Source organism: Schistocerca piceifrons, chromosome X, assembly GCF_021461385.2.
Source record: "Schistocerca piceifrons isolate TAMUIC-IGC-003096 chromosome X, iqSchPice1.1, whole genome shotgun sequence".
Classification (NCBI taxonomy): Eukaryota; Metazoa; Arthropoda; class Insecta; order Orthoptera; family Acrididae; genus Schistocerca; species Schistocerca piceifrons.
Genome location: NC_060149.1, coordinates 756,144,475 through 756,161,010, shown reverse-complemented (window position 1 = coordinate 756,161,010; position 16,536 = coordinate 756,144,475). Strand labels below are relative to the sequence as shown.

At 43.3% G+C, this 16,536-nt stretch overlaps 1 protein-coding gene across 4 annotated transcripts in view; it reads right to left on the bottom strand.

The window, feature by feature from the left end:
• LOC124721230 (retinol dehydrogenase 13-like) overlaps positions 1 to 16,536 on the bottom strand; it is a 218,733-nt gene that overhangs the window by 38,618 nt on the left and 163,579 nt on the right. The gene's annotated exons all lie outside the window — the stretch shown is intronic.

Genomic DNA, 16,536 nt, shown 5'->3' with positions numbered 1-16,536 from the left:
TTACTGTATTCGTCTCTTGGTCAACCGCCATGATTTGTACCCCCCACACCTCCCTTAAGTACTACACCGGTAATCCCTTGTTGTCTGAGGATGTGTCCTGTCAACAGAACCCGTCTTTTAATCAAGTTGTGCCGAACATTTATTGTCTCTGCTCAGTACCTCCTCATTAGTTACGTGATCTACCTATATAATCTTCAGCATGCTTCTGTAGCACCACATTTCAAAAGCATCTATTCTCTTCTTGTCTAAAATGTTTATCGTCCACGTTTCTCGTCCACACATGTCCATACATCACACAGATACCTTCAGAAAAGACTTCCTGATACTTAAATCTATATTCGATGTTAACAGATTTCTGTTCTTCAAAAGGCTTTTCTTGCCATTGTCAGTCTACATTTTATATCCTCTCTACTTGGCCCTCATCAGTTAATTTTCTGCCCAAATAGTAAAATTCATTTACTAATTTTAGTGTCTCGTTTCCTAATCCAGTGCCATCAGCATCATATAATTTTATTCGACTACATTCCATAATCATTGTTTTGCTTTTGTTGATGTTCACCTTATATCCTCCTCTCTTGACAGTCCATTCCATTCAACTGCTCTTCCAAGTCCCTTGCTATCTCTGACAGAATTATTATGTCATCGGAAAATCTCAAAATTTTCATTTCTTCTCCCCGAACTTTAATTCCTTCTCCAAATTTTCCTTTGGTTTCCTGTACTGCTTGCTCAATGTACAGATTGAATAATATCTGGGACATACTACAACTCTGTCTCACTCTCTTCTCAACCACTGCTTCCCTTTCATGCTCTTCACTCTTATAACATTTGTCTGGTTCCTGTACAAATTGTAAACAGCCTTTCGCTCACACTCTTTTAGCCCTGCCACCTTCACAATTTCAAAGAGGGTATTCCAGTCAACATTGTCAAAAGCTTTCTCTAAGTCTACAAATACTGTAAATGTAGTTTTGTCTTTCCTTAACCGCGGCCGTTGAGCGGTTCTAGGCGCTTCAGTCCGGAACCGCGCTGCTGCTACGGTCGCAGCTTCGAATCCTGCCTCGGGCATGGATGTGTGTGATGTCCTCAGGTTTGTTAGGTTTACGTAGTTCTAAGTCTAGGGGACTGAGGACCTCAGATGTTAAGTCCCATAGTGCTTAGTGCCATTTGAACCATTTTCTTTCCTTAACCTATCTTCTAAGAGAAGTCGTCGAGTCAGTATTGCCTTGCATGTTCCAAACTGAATTCTCCTGAGGTCGGCTGTTACCAGTTTTTCCATTCTTCTATAACGAATGTGTCTTCATATTTTGCAACCATGATTGTTTCAACTGATAGTTCTGTAATATTCACATGAGCACAAACTTTCTTTGGAAATGGAAGTGTTACATTCTTCTTGAAGTCTGAGAGTATTTCGTCTGTGTTATACATCATGTACACCAGATGGAATAGTTTTGTCATGGTTGGCTCTCCCAGAGCTATCAGTAGTTCAGACGGATTGTTGTCTACTCCATGGGCCTTGTTTAGAGTTAGGTATTTCACTGCTCTGTCAAACTCTCGCAGTATCGTATCCGCTATCTCATCTACGTGCTCTTCCCTTTCCATAATATTGTCAGTACTATCTTTCTATCTGAGCACTTGATATTTCTCCAAAAGCCGCTTTAATTTTCCTGTAGGCGGTGTCTATCCTTCACCTAGTGAAATACGCTTCTAAATTCTTACATTTGCTCTTCATGTAATCTCATTTTTTAGAAGTTTGTTTTCCCTTTAGAATACCTCATTGGCTGCATTTTTATACTTTCTCTTTTGATCAGCTTAACTCAATATCTTCTGTCATATCGAAGGATTTCTTCTAGGCTTTGTCTTTTTACCTGTTTGATCCTCTAGTGCCTTCACTATTCCATCTCTCAAATCTAACCATTCGTCTTCTACTGAATTCCTTTCCCTTATTCTAGTCAATCGTTGGCTAATGCTCCCTCTGAAACTCTCAACAACCTCTGGTTCTTTCAATTTATGCAGGTTCCATCCATTTAATATCCTACCTTTTTGATATTCCTTCAGTTTTTATCTACTGTTCATAACCAATAAATTACGGGCAGAGTCCACATCTGCCCTGGAAATGTTTTACAATTTAGAGGCTGGTTCCGAAATCTTTGTCTTACGATTATATAATCAGTCTGAAACCTTACAGTGTCTCTAGGTCTCATCCACGTATACAAACTTATTTCATGATTCTTTAACCAAGTGTTAGTGATTATGATATTATGCTATTTACAAAATTCTACCAGGCAGCTTGCTCTTTCATTCCTTTACCCCAGTCCATGGTCTCTTCCTTCTCTTCCTTTTCCTAATGTCAAATTCCAGTCCCCTAACCCAATGATATTTTCGTCTCCTTTAACTATCTAAAAATTTCTTCCATCTTATCATATATTTCTTCATTCTCTACATGACCTGCGGAACTAGCTGGCGTACAAACTGTGACGGGCGTAGGCTCCATGTTTACTTGGCTATGATAATGCGTTCACCGTGCTGTTCATAATAGCTTACCTGCATTCCTATTTTCTTATTCATTATTAAACCTGCTCCTGCATTACCCCCATTTGATTTTGTATTTATAATCCTATATTCACCTAAAAAGAAGTCCTGTTCCTCCTTTCACCAAACTTCACTTCTTCCCACTGTATCTACCTTTAACCTATCCATTTCCCTTTTTAAAATTTCTAACCTATCTGGCGGGTTAAGGGATCTAACATTCCACGCTCCGACATGTAGGACGCCAGTTTTGTTTCTTCTGATGACATCCTCTTGAGTAGTCCCCGCCCGCAGATTCGAATGGAGGACTATTTGACCTCCGGAGTATTTTACCCAAAAATATGCCACTATCATTTAACCATACAGTAGAGCTGTATGCCCTCGGGAAAAATTACTGCCTCAGTTTCCCCTTGCTTTCAGCCGTTCACTGTACCAGCACAGCAAGGCCGTTTTGGTTGACGTTAGAAGGAAGATCGGTCAATCATCCAGACTGTTGCCCCAGCAACTACTGGAAAGGCTGCTGCCCCTCTGCAGGAACCACCCGTTTGTCTGGCCTCTCAACAGATACCCCTCTGTTGTGGTTGCACACACGGTACGGCTAATTGTAGCGCTGAGTCACGCAAGCCACTCCACCAACGGCAACGTCAGATGGTTGATGGGGATCTACTGCAACTGAAATCCTTACTGTGACCACACTTCTCCATCAGATTGGTTCAAGTGCATGAATTCTTCCACGGACAGCCTTTTTCATTATCCACTATTCGTAGCCGTATATCACAGACGAAAAGTTCGTTCCTCTGCCTTTTATTTCATAAGTAACCATTGTGCGCAATGACCGTAGACTATTATAAGGAAGGGTAGAAACAGAGCAATCACTCGCTACCTCATTGGTTTCCTGGTATTCTTGTATATTCAGATATCGATTATAAATAGCTATCTTCAGTGCTAAAATATAAGGAAATTGCAGAATCAAACTGATTAACGTAAATAAGAAAAACACTACATTATCAATGATCCATTCTACTCAACATACATTTTTAGTGAGTAATAAGCAAACAAACTCGCAATAGTAGATGCCACCATAAAACTTCACTGGTGTAAAGGCAGAAGAAAACGTTGTCGTTTACAATAAATACAGCAGCTTCAGTTTCTGTCATGTAGCCTACGGACCGTCCTCTGTATTACAAAAATAACTAACACAGTTTCATTCCAATATAGCAGTTGAAAATCCTTTTTTAATAAATAATATTAGCAAGTGCACCGAGGTGGCAAAAATCATAGAATACCATCTAATATCGTGTCGGACCTTCTTTTGCCTGGTGTAGGGCAGCAACTCGACGTGGTATGGACTCAAGTCATCATTGTTTAGAAACATGTACCCCATTAATGGCTGCAAAGGGTCTCCAAGCAATCGAACGTAACCATCTCCAGTCAATTATAGGTACATCTGAACCAGAGGACGCAGTCCATCCCGTGTAAACACAGCCCACCTCATTATGGAGCCACTGCCAACTTGCACATACCTTCCAGAATGAGATTTTCACTCTGCAGCGGAGTGTGCGCTGATATGAAACTTCCTGGCAGATTAAAACTGTGTGCCGGACCGAGACTCGAACTCGGGACCTTTGCCTTTCGTGGGCAAGCGCTCTACCATCTGAGCTACCCAAGCACGACTCACGGCCAGGAAGTAAAAGTTTGGAAGGTAGGAGACGAGGTACTGGCAGAAGTAAGGCTGTGAGGACTGGCCGTGCGTCGTGCTTGGGTAGCTCAGATGGTAGAGCACTTGCCCACGAAAGGCAAAGGTCCCGAGTTCGAGTCTCGGTCCGGCACACAGTTTTAAACTACCAGGAAGTTGCACATACCTTGTTGACGACCTGCGTCCGTAGCTTCGTGGGGGTCTGCACCACACTCGAACCCTACCGTCAGGTCTTACCAACAGAAATCGGGAATCATCTGACCAGGCCACGGTTTTCTAGTTGTCTAGGGCATAGCCCATATGATCACGAGCTCAGGAGAGGGGCTGCAGGCGATGTCGTGCTGTTCGCAAACGCACTCGTGTCGGGTTTCTGCTACCATAGACCATTAATGACGAATTTCGTCGCACTGTCCTGACCTATACGTTCGTCGTACGTCCCACTTTGACTTCTGCGGTTATTTACGCAGTGTTGCTTGTCTGTTAGCACTGACAACTCTACGCAAACGCCGCTGCCCTCAGTCGTTCAGTGAAGGCCGTCGGCCGCTGTTCGTGGTGGGAGGTAATGCCTGAAACTGTGTATTCTACGCACACTCTTGACACTGTGGATCTCGGAATATTAAATTCCCTAACGATTTCCGTAATGGAATGTCCCATGCGTCTAGCTCCAACAACCATTCCGCGATCACAGCCTGTTAATTCACGTCGCGCGGTCGTAATTACGTCAGAAATCTTTTCATGTGAATCACATGAGTACAAATGACTGATCCGCCAATGCACTACCCTTTTATACTTTGTGTACACGATACTGCCGCCATCTGTATGTATGCATACCGCTGTCCCATGGCTTTGTCACCTCAGTGTAGGAAGGGAAATGATTACAGTAAAACTTCATTTATACGTTTTCCACCTATAAGTTTTTCTCACTTATACTTTTTTTCGTGTCCCGGCGAAATATCCACAGTGTGCACAAGTTATGATGCAGTGTTTCAGAGTGGGTTGCCGGGAAGTGGATTGGTAAGGCCGATGTTAGACTATAACAAAATTTGATAGTGTAATAAGAAACTTTGTCAAAGTTAGGCAATTGTCAAATTTTCTTTTATCAAATCTAGCACCTCGCCTTAGATTTAGATAATGTTTATCAATATAACTCCCAAATTTACATGGAGCGTCGCATATATAACAAAATTGATAGAAATATTCGGGGCAGATGAAGCACTGTGTAGCTTACGACATCCCGAAGACAAAAACAGAATAAAAAGTGAGAGCTATAAAAATAATGCGGATACTATTAGTCTTGAAATACGGCCAGGATATATCCCCGAGAATATAAAGGAGAAAATCTACAACTTCCCTGGAAATAAAATTTTTTTATGACTGCAGTAAGTATTAAATTTATTTGCCTTCGCATATTCCTCCTTCAGTGCGTAATAAATAGTTTCAAACGTTTCTGGTATTATTTTCGTCAATGTGCACTGCAGCATAAGAGCGCTATACCGGTAATGTAAACTAGAGTAGCTAGATGGTTCAGATGGTTCAAATGGCTCTAAGCACTATGGGACTTAACATCTGACGTCATGAGTCCCCTAGATGTAGAACTACGTAAACCTAACTAACCTAAGGACATCACACACTTCCATGCCCGAGGCAGGATTCGAACCTGCGACCGCAGAAGCAGCGTGGTTCTGGACTGAAGCTCCTAGAACCGATCGGCCACAGCGGCCAGCAGAGTTGCTAGAAATCGCAGTATTGCGGTAAGTCTGTCTTTTGCGGGTGTAGCGTTTCGTAGGAGAGTGTTCAGCTTCGTAATAAGAGGAGCCACTTCCTTGAGCACATATTGAAATGTACTCTCGTTCATTCCCAAAAGGATTTTCATGCAACTTTACGTCCTCGACCTGCAGCTCCCGTAGCAAATTTTGTTGTATATCTTTCGCATCTCGCCGTGAAGTCCACGGCTTCACCCAAGTATGATTCCTTTTCTTCTGCTTCTCTTGCAAATGCAACTGGAGGGCAGGCAATTGCAGACCAGGTATAATTTTACTTATGGCATTGGTAGCGTAGTGTGTTGATGTTGGCAACGACCATTCATTGCTGGGAATTCATTTCACCAAGAAGTGAATAATTAAATCTGTTCTTGCTCTATGGTTGACAGATTCTTGTATGTACCCTTGTCCGCTAAGTAAATTAGTTTACTCGTAAAATGAACATTTCATAACAAAACATTTGCGTTATATGCAGATGGTGTTGCCAACATCAGCACACTACACCCCCCCATACCGAAAGTAAAATTGAACTGCAGAGAACAGTATTAAGTCGTCGTCGGCCGTTATGAAGGAACTTTGACGAAATATTTGATGACACTGTAATGCCGCCTTTTGCCCCACGACAAAGAAAATTTGATAGTATAATACCGGCCTAAGCTCCAATTATTAACACGGCACCGCGGTTGCCAACTAGAAAATCACTTTGTTGCCAGCATCCGAATCCAACTAACACTTAATTTTTAACGTGACAGACTTGAGATTGTTTTATCGATTGACAGATACGCAACAACAGTATAAACTGCAATAATAGAGTCGTCACAAAAACCAGATGTTATACAGAGGCTGTACAGTATTGGAAAGTACAGTATAACGAATAAAGCTTACTATTACGGCACTGGTGATAGCCATATGGAAGGTTGGTAGTAGTTGTAGCACTCATTTGTTTTCCAGAAATTACACGACTTCTGCTGAACTAGGGCACAACTGGACAAGAATTGTTGCATGTCACCCGGGAATCCCGAAACTCACCACACCTCATACTGCATAGGCTATAGTACCGTATTATTGTATTTCTAATTATTTTTAGAACTGGTAACATAAGTGGAAGAAAAACGAAAAGCATTACTATCGCTGAAAAGCTACGAATTTTGAGAGTCATGAAGGAAAATAGTAATCGAAAGCGAGTGGATAATGTCAAAGAAATATAAATCTGTGCGTCTACTTTAAATTTTGTAGTAGCAAAGGCAAAGGAAATTGAAGATAGTGCATGTGTGTTCGGAATTTCTACTAGTAAGCGGACACCCATTCAGGGCGGGAAATATGAAGACGCGGAAGATTGTTTGTTGCAGTGGTTCAGACAACATAGAGCAGAAGGCATTCCTATTAGCAGCCCAATGCTTTGTGAAAAAGCAAATGAATTTGCAATTCGACTCGGTGTGGAAAATTTCAGTGCTTCATCAGGTTGCCTGCACAAATTTAAGGTAAGACATGGCATCAGCTGTCAGAATGTATGTGGCGAAAGCAAAGGTGTCGAACCTGAGACAGTGCGAGATAGGAAGGAAACCCGTTTGAAAAAACTGACATCCCAATATGCTCCTAAAAACATTTTCGGTGCGGATGAGACGGGCTTGTTTTACAATGTAATGCCTGACCGCACAATGGCATTCAAAGGCGAGAACTGCCACGGAGGAAAACAAAGTGAACAACGTGTAACAGTGCTGTTATGTGCTAACAGTGATGGGAGTGAGAAACTCCGCCGGCCGGAGTGGCCAAGCGGTTCTAGGCGCTACAGTCTGGAGTCGCGCGACCGCTACGGTCGCAGGTTCGAGTCCTGCCTCGCGCATGGGTGTGTGTGATGTCCTTAGGTTAGTTAGGTTTAAGTAGTTCTAAGTTCTAGGGGACTGATGACGTCAGAAGTTAAGTCCCATAGTGCTCAGAGCCATTTGAACCATATTTTTTGAGAAACTCCCCCCACTTACGATCGGGAAATTTGCCAGGCCCCGTTGTTTTAAGAACATTGTAACGTTTCCCACAAAATACACGAGTAACAAGAAATCGTGGATTACGACAAAAGCTTTCGAAAGCTGGCTTCGAAGTGTCGATGCGAAAATGGGTGCAGGAGGCCGGAAGATTTTATTGCTCGTAGACGAGTGTGCAGCACATCCTCCCCTAACGGCGGACGAAGGCTGGCCGGCGCGTTATGCAGGTGACACAGTTTTGCAACGAGCGTCGGTATGTGTGTACATGTGTGGCAGTCATCAGAACACAGCTTTAGCAGAATTATGTAGGTGCGGGCCGCGTGTGGCGCGGTTGCGTTAGCCAACTCATCGAGAACCTTCTAATAAACACGCCGCCTCGTAACCGGCGGATTCAGCAACAGCCTGCACTATTTAAGGGCATCAGAGGTGGGCGTTGGCATTCGGTTCGACCGATTGGGCGTTCGATCGCTGTCACGTCGTCGTCATCAGTGACGCTGTCCCTGAGGACTGGCCGGCGGAGGGCGTTGCCCGCTGCTGCACGAGCGACTTCCGGCGTTGTCACGAGCTGCCGCATCTGCGAACTGGCCCAGGCCTCGTGCTGTTAACCTCCTACCACCTGCACAGCCGCTGACCGATCGCAGCGTCGCGTTCCCCGGACTGCGTGCTTCAGCACGTCTCCACCACGACACGAGCGGTGGGGCTGGGCTACCGGAAAATGTATTGGAAGAACCAACAATAAAGAGGAAGATTGCTAAAAACAGCCACTTTCTTCTACCCAGCCACGCTCTACAACCCCGACCATGTCACCGGCTCCGGTCATCCTGTTGCAAGGGGTGTCAGTCGGGCAACCTGTGCTTCACACACTCCTGTTACAATTGGTGACAGTAGTGGTCTTCTCCCTGGATTTGGAGGAAATTGTGGCTGGTAATCGATGAGGGTATGTGGTACCTGAGAAGGGCAACAATGGATCAGCAACTCCTGCAACATGACAAGTAAGTGCCAATTTTTCGTTTGGTGGTTTGTCTGAACCTGTAGCATAGTCCATCTTCCCTTACTGTTCTTCTTTCTGGGCTTACTGTAGCCTTGATTCGATAGCTGGTAGTGATGGAGCAGTCTGTGTCAGCCGAGGCGGCTATTCAGCAGCTAATTGAGCGAGTGTCGGAATTAGAGATAGAGCTTGCTCGGTCAAAAGAAGTGAGCAAAGAACAGTTTCCTCTTAATGCAGTAATTCTTGACACTAACGCTGTGCCTTTGGTCACCCCTTTATCGGGAAAGGCTGCGGAGGATGTTATGGTTTTTTTTTTTTAGGACCTTAGCACGGCCGCTAAATTGGGAAATTGGGGTGCAGAAACACTTTTGAATGTGGCTAAGTTGAAAGTATCTGGGGATGCCAGAGCGTACGTTACATTCCATAAAGAATTAAGGGATGCTCGGACATTTGAAGTATTCAAAAAAGGGTTGCTGGAAAGGTATTGGAGGAAAAATAGTCTAAATATTATCGGGAACAATTGAATAGAATGTATCAAAGGAATGGGGAATCAATAGAAGCTTTTGTAGATTGAATTCGAAAAATTAGTGTTAATACCTATGAGCTAACAGATTCTGATAGGAATAATGAAGCCATTCTGCAGGAAGCTGAGCAGAGGGCACTAGACGCATTTTTGCGGAGAATACAACCCGAAACCTCCCGCAAGATTAGGATGGAATTCCCTAAGACTGTCAATGAGGCAGTCAGAATCGCTGTGGCGTAAGAAGAAGTTGAAGCAGGAACAAAGACGCGGGACAGGAAAGCAGTGTTTAATGCAGAAATAAAATGTTTCAGATGTGGTCGGATGGGACACTGAGGGCTAAAGTAGCACATTTAGAAGGGCAAGAAAGGGAAGTCATGGAGAACCTTTTGACGGAATTTAAAGAGTTATTTAATTCTCATGGTCCACTGCCCGCCACACCGTTAGTTCAGCATTACATCCCCACTGGGAATGAAGCACCGGTGTATCAACGTCCATATCGGGTTCCAAAAAGTTGACAGCCTGTAATGGAAGAATTTATTAATCAACAGCTTAGGGATGGGATAATAGAAACCAGTAGTAGTCCGTGGTCCGCTCCTGTAGTAATAGTGGGTAAAAAATCACCTGATGTGGACTCAAGGCATATCGTTTTTGTTGTGTTTATCGTTTCCTGAATCAAAAAATAGTATTGGATGCATACCCAATGCCTAATATCACTGAAACTCTGGATAATTCGGGTCAGTGTCGGTACTTCACGACCTTGGATCTTCGAAGCGGGCACCACCAGTTGGAGGTCGCCCCAGAAGACCGACCAAAGACAGCTTTTTCAACACCTACAGGTCACTTTCAGTATCGGCGAATGCCTTTCGGACTCAAAAATGCTCCGGCAACCTTCCAACAGTTACTAGATAGCGTGTTACGAGGGCTGCAACCTAATCAGTGTATGGCATATTTGGACGACAGAATTGTTTTCTCATAGGACGTGCAAGAACATGTGCGCCGTTTGCGCGAAGTTTTCGATCGTGTGAAAGCAGCGCAGTTAACTCTTCATATGGAAAAATGTCATTTTTTGTTGCAAGAAGTCCGTTATTTAGGTCATATTATAGGACAGGAGGGTGTCCTCACGGATTCAAAACTTGTAGAGGCGGTAATGAATTTTCCAACATGTACAAAAGTAAAAGAGTTGCAGTCTTATTTATGTCTCAGCAATTTTTACAGGAGGTATATTCCGAAATTTGCGGAAATTGCAAGGCCCCTCACGCAGTTGTTGAAGAAGGGAGAAAAATTTCACTGGTCACAGAATGCGAAGAGGCTTTTCAAGAGTTAAAAAATTTGTTAACATCTAGTCTGGTTTTGGCTTTTCCAGATTTTAGTAAACAGTTTATATTATCTCGTGACTATAGCAATTTTGCTTTGGGTATTGTATTATCTCAGGAAATAGATGGGAAGGAACACCTGATAGCATATGCTTCCAGACAGCTAAACAATGCAGAAAAAATTACCCAACAACCGAGAAAGAGTTATTGGCATTAATTTTCGGAATAACCTATTTCCGGTGTTATTTGTGTGGACGACGTTTCAAGGTGATTACTGACCATGCAGCACTTAAGTGGTTGTTAGGGCTTAAAGACCCAACGAGTAGATTAGCTAAGTGGGGTTTGCATCTTAGTGATTACGATTTTGAAGTGATTCATCGACCGGGTAAATCGCATGGAAACGCGGATGGTCTGAGTCGTAAAGTATGTGCCATGGAATGTACAGGAATAAATGAGAACGAATGGGTGGAGGCACAAACCGCCGGCACAGATTATCAACGATTTACCTCGCAGCAACAGTTCATCGTGGAAGACGGGATATTGTACCGTAAAACTAGGAACGGTCCACGCATAGTCGTACCAGAAAAATTGCGAAGCGAAATTTTAAGGCAAGCACATAATTCTATGTTTTCTGGTCATTCGGGTCGAAGAGCAACGGAAAAGAGGGTAGCATAGAGTTATTGGTGGTCAGCAGGTAGGCAAGATGTCGATCAGTATGTAAAGAATTGCATTCCGTGTGCTCAACGGGCGGAAATGAGTCATCAGAAAATTGTGTTGCAACAACTACCGGAAGCGGACAGACCTCTCCAATTACTTGGCGTAGACATCTTGGGACCGTTTGTGCAAACACCAGTGGGTAATCGCTATGTTTTAACAATAATAGATCACTTTTCGCGCTATGTGTCTATGACAGCTATTCCGGACCAGTGAGCCGAAACAGTGGCTCGCGCAATGGTACATCAATAGATATTGAAATTCGGAACACTTGAAACTATAATTACAGATAAAGGGACAAACTTTATGTCTAATTTGATGAAACAGCTACACAAGTTGTTGCATGTAAAGAAATTGAGAACGAGCGCGTTACACCCACAGGCTAATGGTCGGACTGAGAGAGTTCATCATACAATAGCTAAGATGTTAAGTTATTATGTAAATTCGCAACACAACAATTGGGATACCCAATTGGCGTTTGTAACCACGGCGTATGACTCAAAAGTGCATGAAAGTACAGGATTGTCTCTGTATGAAGTACTGTTCAGTCGGAAGATGCCATCTCCGTTTGAATTGCTCAAGACCCCACCAGGAACCGATATTTCGGCTGTTAAGGATTTATCCACAAAGTTGAAAACAATCTGGTGGAAGGTGAAAAAAATGAACACTAAAGCGTTAGAGAGACAGGACAAAGTTCACAATAGAAAGGCGGCTTTACCCAAATATCATGTAGGACAATTGGTGATGATGACTAATCTGTACGTGCCAAAAGGCAAAACGAAAAAACTTGTATCCCATTATCAAGGTCCTTTCGAGGTGATCGAGATTACAGCGCCAGTGAATGTAAAATTACAGCTTCCAACTCGACCTACTATTGTGCATGTGAGCTGAATTAGGCCTTTCAAGGGGAATTTTGAGGAACTTCCTTCATTGTCTGCAGTAACTTCTAGTGGAGAGAAAGATGAATCTAAGAAAAAGAATAAGAAAGGAGTAGATAAACAAGAGAACCAAGTTAATTGTGGAAGCGATCAGACATGCTATTATTCTCTTAGGCCACGCGTAAAAAGGAAGAGCTAATGTGAGTTGTTTTTCTTTTGAGGCGTGACGTTCTGGTAACACCAGCAGTTCCAGCGTCATGGGTTGCACTGAAGAGGGAAGAGGGAAGGTGTGCACTATCTCTCAGCATAGTAATTCTGTTTTGTTGTTGCAACTTAGTTGAAGCCCTGAAGGTATGTCCTATATCAAGTGGTGTTTTGTTCTTGCAACAAGCGGACGTAATTATGTCCAGACATCAATGGACCTTAAGGGTGGACTGTAATATTTGGGTGTTTGAAGACGAAATCTGTAAATTAGAGGATACATTTAATGAACTTCATTCCATGGTGGCTAATCAGTCAAGGTTTAATGACACACAGGGGGAATATCAGCTACTACAATCAGCTTTTGCACGCTTACAAGCTCAGTTGCGGCAAACTGCAGGGTTAATCCCGCATATCCATAGGAAAAGAGGATGGTTGGATGCAGGTGGCCATATCCTAAAAACTGTTTTTGGGACCGCTGACGCGGAAGATATTAAAAGTATTAATGAAACGCTACAGCAGGTACAGGATGATGTGAATAGCAACCAGGGTATGCTAGATCTTCACACAACCCAATTAGAGAGTTTGGAGAAAGATGTAGTTAATAATACGCGCCAATTTCGAGCTATGGCCACGACCTTGATGTCCCACATTAAGGTCATAGCCGACACAACCAATCATGACTTGGGTATAATCAAGTACCGGTTGGATAACATCGATTCACAGCTGATAATCGCTAAGCTGCTCCGTTTTCTTGCTGATAGTATTACGGAAGCATGCATAGAAGCCACGGAACTACAGGAAGGTTTGTTGCACGCAATGCACGGGCACCTAACCCCGGTACTGTTACCTTCGGAACAACTTCAGGAAGGATTACGGAAAGTTCAATTGGAACTGCATGCACCCCTGGAGCTACTGAAGACATTAACAGACGAACACTTATCTCTGTACAACAAAATGGCCACTGTTACCAGTACGCGGACGGGTACCCTGCTGAGGATTCATATCATAATACCATTAACATGTAAGGATTGTAAATTTGAGTGTTACGCTTTGCATACATATCCAGTGAAGTGGGAAATTTTGAAGAAATTCGTACAATTAACCATACAGGAAATACTGTGGCACGTAACAGACAAGCTCATGCGTTCCACACTGCACAAGACTTGCTGCGTTGTCGACAGGTCCAGTTACCATCTGCCCCGCGAAATTGTTACACACTATTCCCAAATCTTGTGAGTATTCTCTATTTCGCTCTCAAGAACCAGTCGCTGAGTGCCCTAAGGAAATTATAGCAGGCACAGTGCAGTTCTTTCAGCAAGTGGGTCCACATTGGGTATTTTCAGTAATGGAAAACACAGTCGTTATTTGCGTTTGTTACGAGCAGGGTAAGCAAGGGAGTACGCAAGGAATAGAATTGCAGGGGCAGGGACTGTTAATTAACGGCACACAGTGTGACATTTCAGGGCCAACCTTCTGTTTACCAGCCGTGATTACTGGAGCTACAATCATGAACATAACACGCACATTGATCTATGTTCCCGACCAACCGGTCCAATTCGTCACAAAAGTAAATCTCACTCTTTTGAATAGCACATTAGACCCGACTTTGCTCGCCTCTTTGGACCGTACGCTAGCATCTCAGAATGGACGTATAACTATGGAACATCTTTTTCAACAAGTGCATGAGTGCCGTAATGAGCTTAAGCAACGCTTACTAGCGCCACCTGTATTTTTATCTTTGTCATAGGATTAGTGTACTATCGGCTCAAGAGGAAGGTAGCCCAAATCCCACCCCTTCTAACCTTTAACCTGAGGGCCAGACAAAATCACTGAACAGTTGTGAGGCACTGCAGCAGAACACTGAGTAATGTTTATGAACAAAGATTAGACTGAGGTAGAAGTGAATGAAAACAGTGTAAATAGTGAATCAATCGCATTTTGTGATGTTTGTGAAGCGAACAGTAGTTGTTTTGACTTTTTGGTTGAATTCGGGGACGAATTCTTTTTGTATGAGGGAGGAATTGTAGAGGACAAGGGGTTATTTTTAGGAAATACGGTGGGAAACTGTGATTTAGTGTGTTTAAGTGTGCGATGCGCCAGCCTCACGGCAGACGGCGGATGAAGGCTGACCGGCGCGTTATGCAGGTGACACAGTTTTGCTACGAGCGTCGGTATGTGTGTACATGTGTGGCAGTCATCAGAACGCAGCTTTAGCAGAATTACGCAGGCGCAGGCCGCGTGTGGCGCGGTTGCGTTAGCCAACTCATCGAGAACCTTCTAATAGACACGCCGCCTCGTAACCGGCGGATTCAGCAACGGCCTGCACTATTTAAGGGCATCAGAGGTGGGCGTTGGCATTCGGTTCGACTGATTGGGCGTTCGGTCGCTGTCCCGTCGTCGTCATCAGTGACGCTGTCCCCGAGGACTTGCCGGCGGAGGGCGTTGCCCGCTGCTGCACCGGCGACTCCTGGCGTCGTCACGAGCCGCTGCGTCTGCGAGCTGGGCCGGGTCTCATGCTGCTAACCTCTAACCACCTGCGCAGCCGCTGACCGAGCGCAGCGTCGCGTTCCCCTGACTGCGTGCATCAGCATGTCTCCACCACGACATGAGTGGTGGGGCTGAGCTACCGGAAAACGTATTGGAAGAACCAACAATAAAGAGGAAGATTGCTAAAAACAGCCACCTTCTTCTACCCAGCCACACCCTACAACCCCGACCACGTCACCTGCTCCAGTCATCCTGTTACACTTCCTATTTGAGAAACGTGACCGTGGAATTCTTTCCAGTGAATTGCACGAGTGAACTTCAACCACTTGACCTTGGAGTAATACATAATTTCAAGTTGCATTATCGCAAAATGCTCCTTCAGAGTGCCATCAGGTAAATATCGAAAAAAAGGAAGAAATGAAAATAAACATTTTACAGGTAAGATATTTACTTGCCATTTATTTCATGTTGTGCTACTGGAACCAAAGAACACTTCGAGAAATTGTTAATGAATTTGTTTCTTCTGATAGGCAATACACTACATTGCAGCTTTATGGCACAGAGTTTCAGACGATACCATTCGGAACTGTTTTGGAAAAGCCGGATTTGGAAATTAAATCCATGATCATGGCGGAAATGATCATACTGACGTTACTTCACCTAATAATTAAGAATGGAATCGACTTGAAGAGCAGGCATCATTTGAGCATTACGTGAACGTTGATGAAAACCTCATCACTACAGAATCCATGACTATCGCTGAGATAGTTCAATGTGCATTGCGGGACCTGGACGAGGAAGAAACTGACGATGAGGATGACACAGAAGACCCTCAGCATTCCTCCGTGACGTTTAACAATGCAGTAAATGCGTTAGAAATAATTAAACAATTTGTGACGCGCCACGATGTTTCTGACGAAATACTGACAGAGTTATCATGTTTTGAGGGTACAGTGTATGCTATTGCCACGTCAAGGAAAAAAAACAAGCAAAAATTACGGACTTTTTATGAAATGACGTTTCCTTCTGTGTAGAGGTTTACATTTTTTGTTATGTCTTTGTTAAGTATGGTACCTAGTAAGCCTATATAACGTTTTGTGGAATGTAATTTTTTTATTTACAAGATTTTTCCTTTGTGTTTACCAATTAATTTGATAGTATGGTGCTATAATTCATATATATGTTTTTCACACTTATACTTTTTTTCTGTAGTCCGTTGAAAAACGTATAAATGAAGTTTTACTGTAATTCATTGGATTTCTGGATCAGAAACAGTGGAGTTAAAACCAACGTCTTTAAATAGAGATTTAAGTTTTGCCGAAACTGAAATGTTTTTTTACTCCCGGAAAAGGTTCTCTCCTTTTTCATAGGCCACAATATTGCATTAGAAACTGAGCGAAATGGCACAATGGTAATACATGAACTCGCATTCAGAATTAGGGCGGTTTAAATTACTGTTCAGCCATCCAAT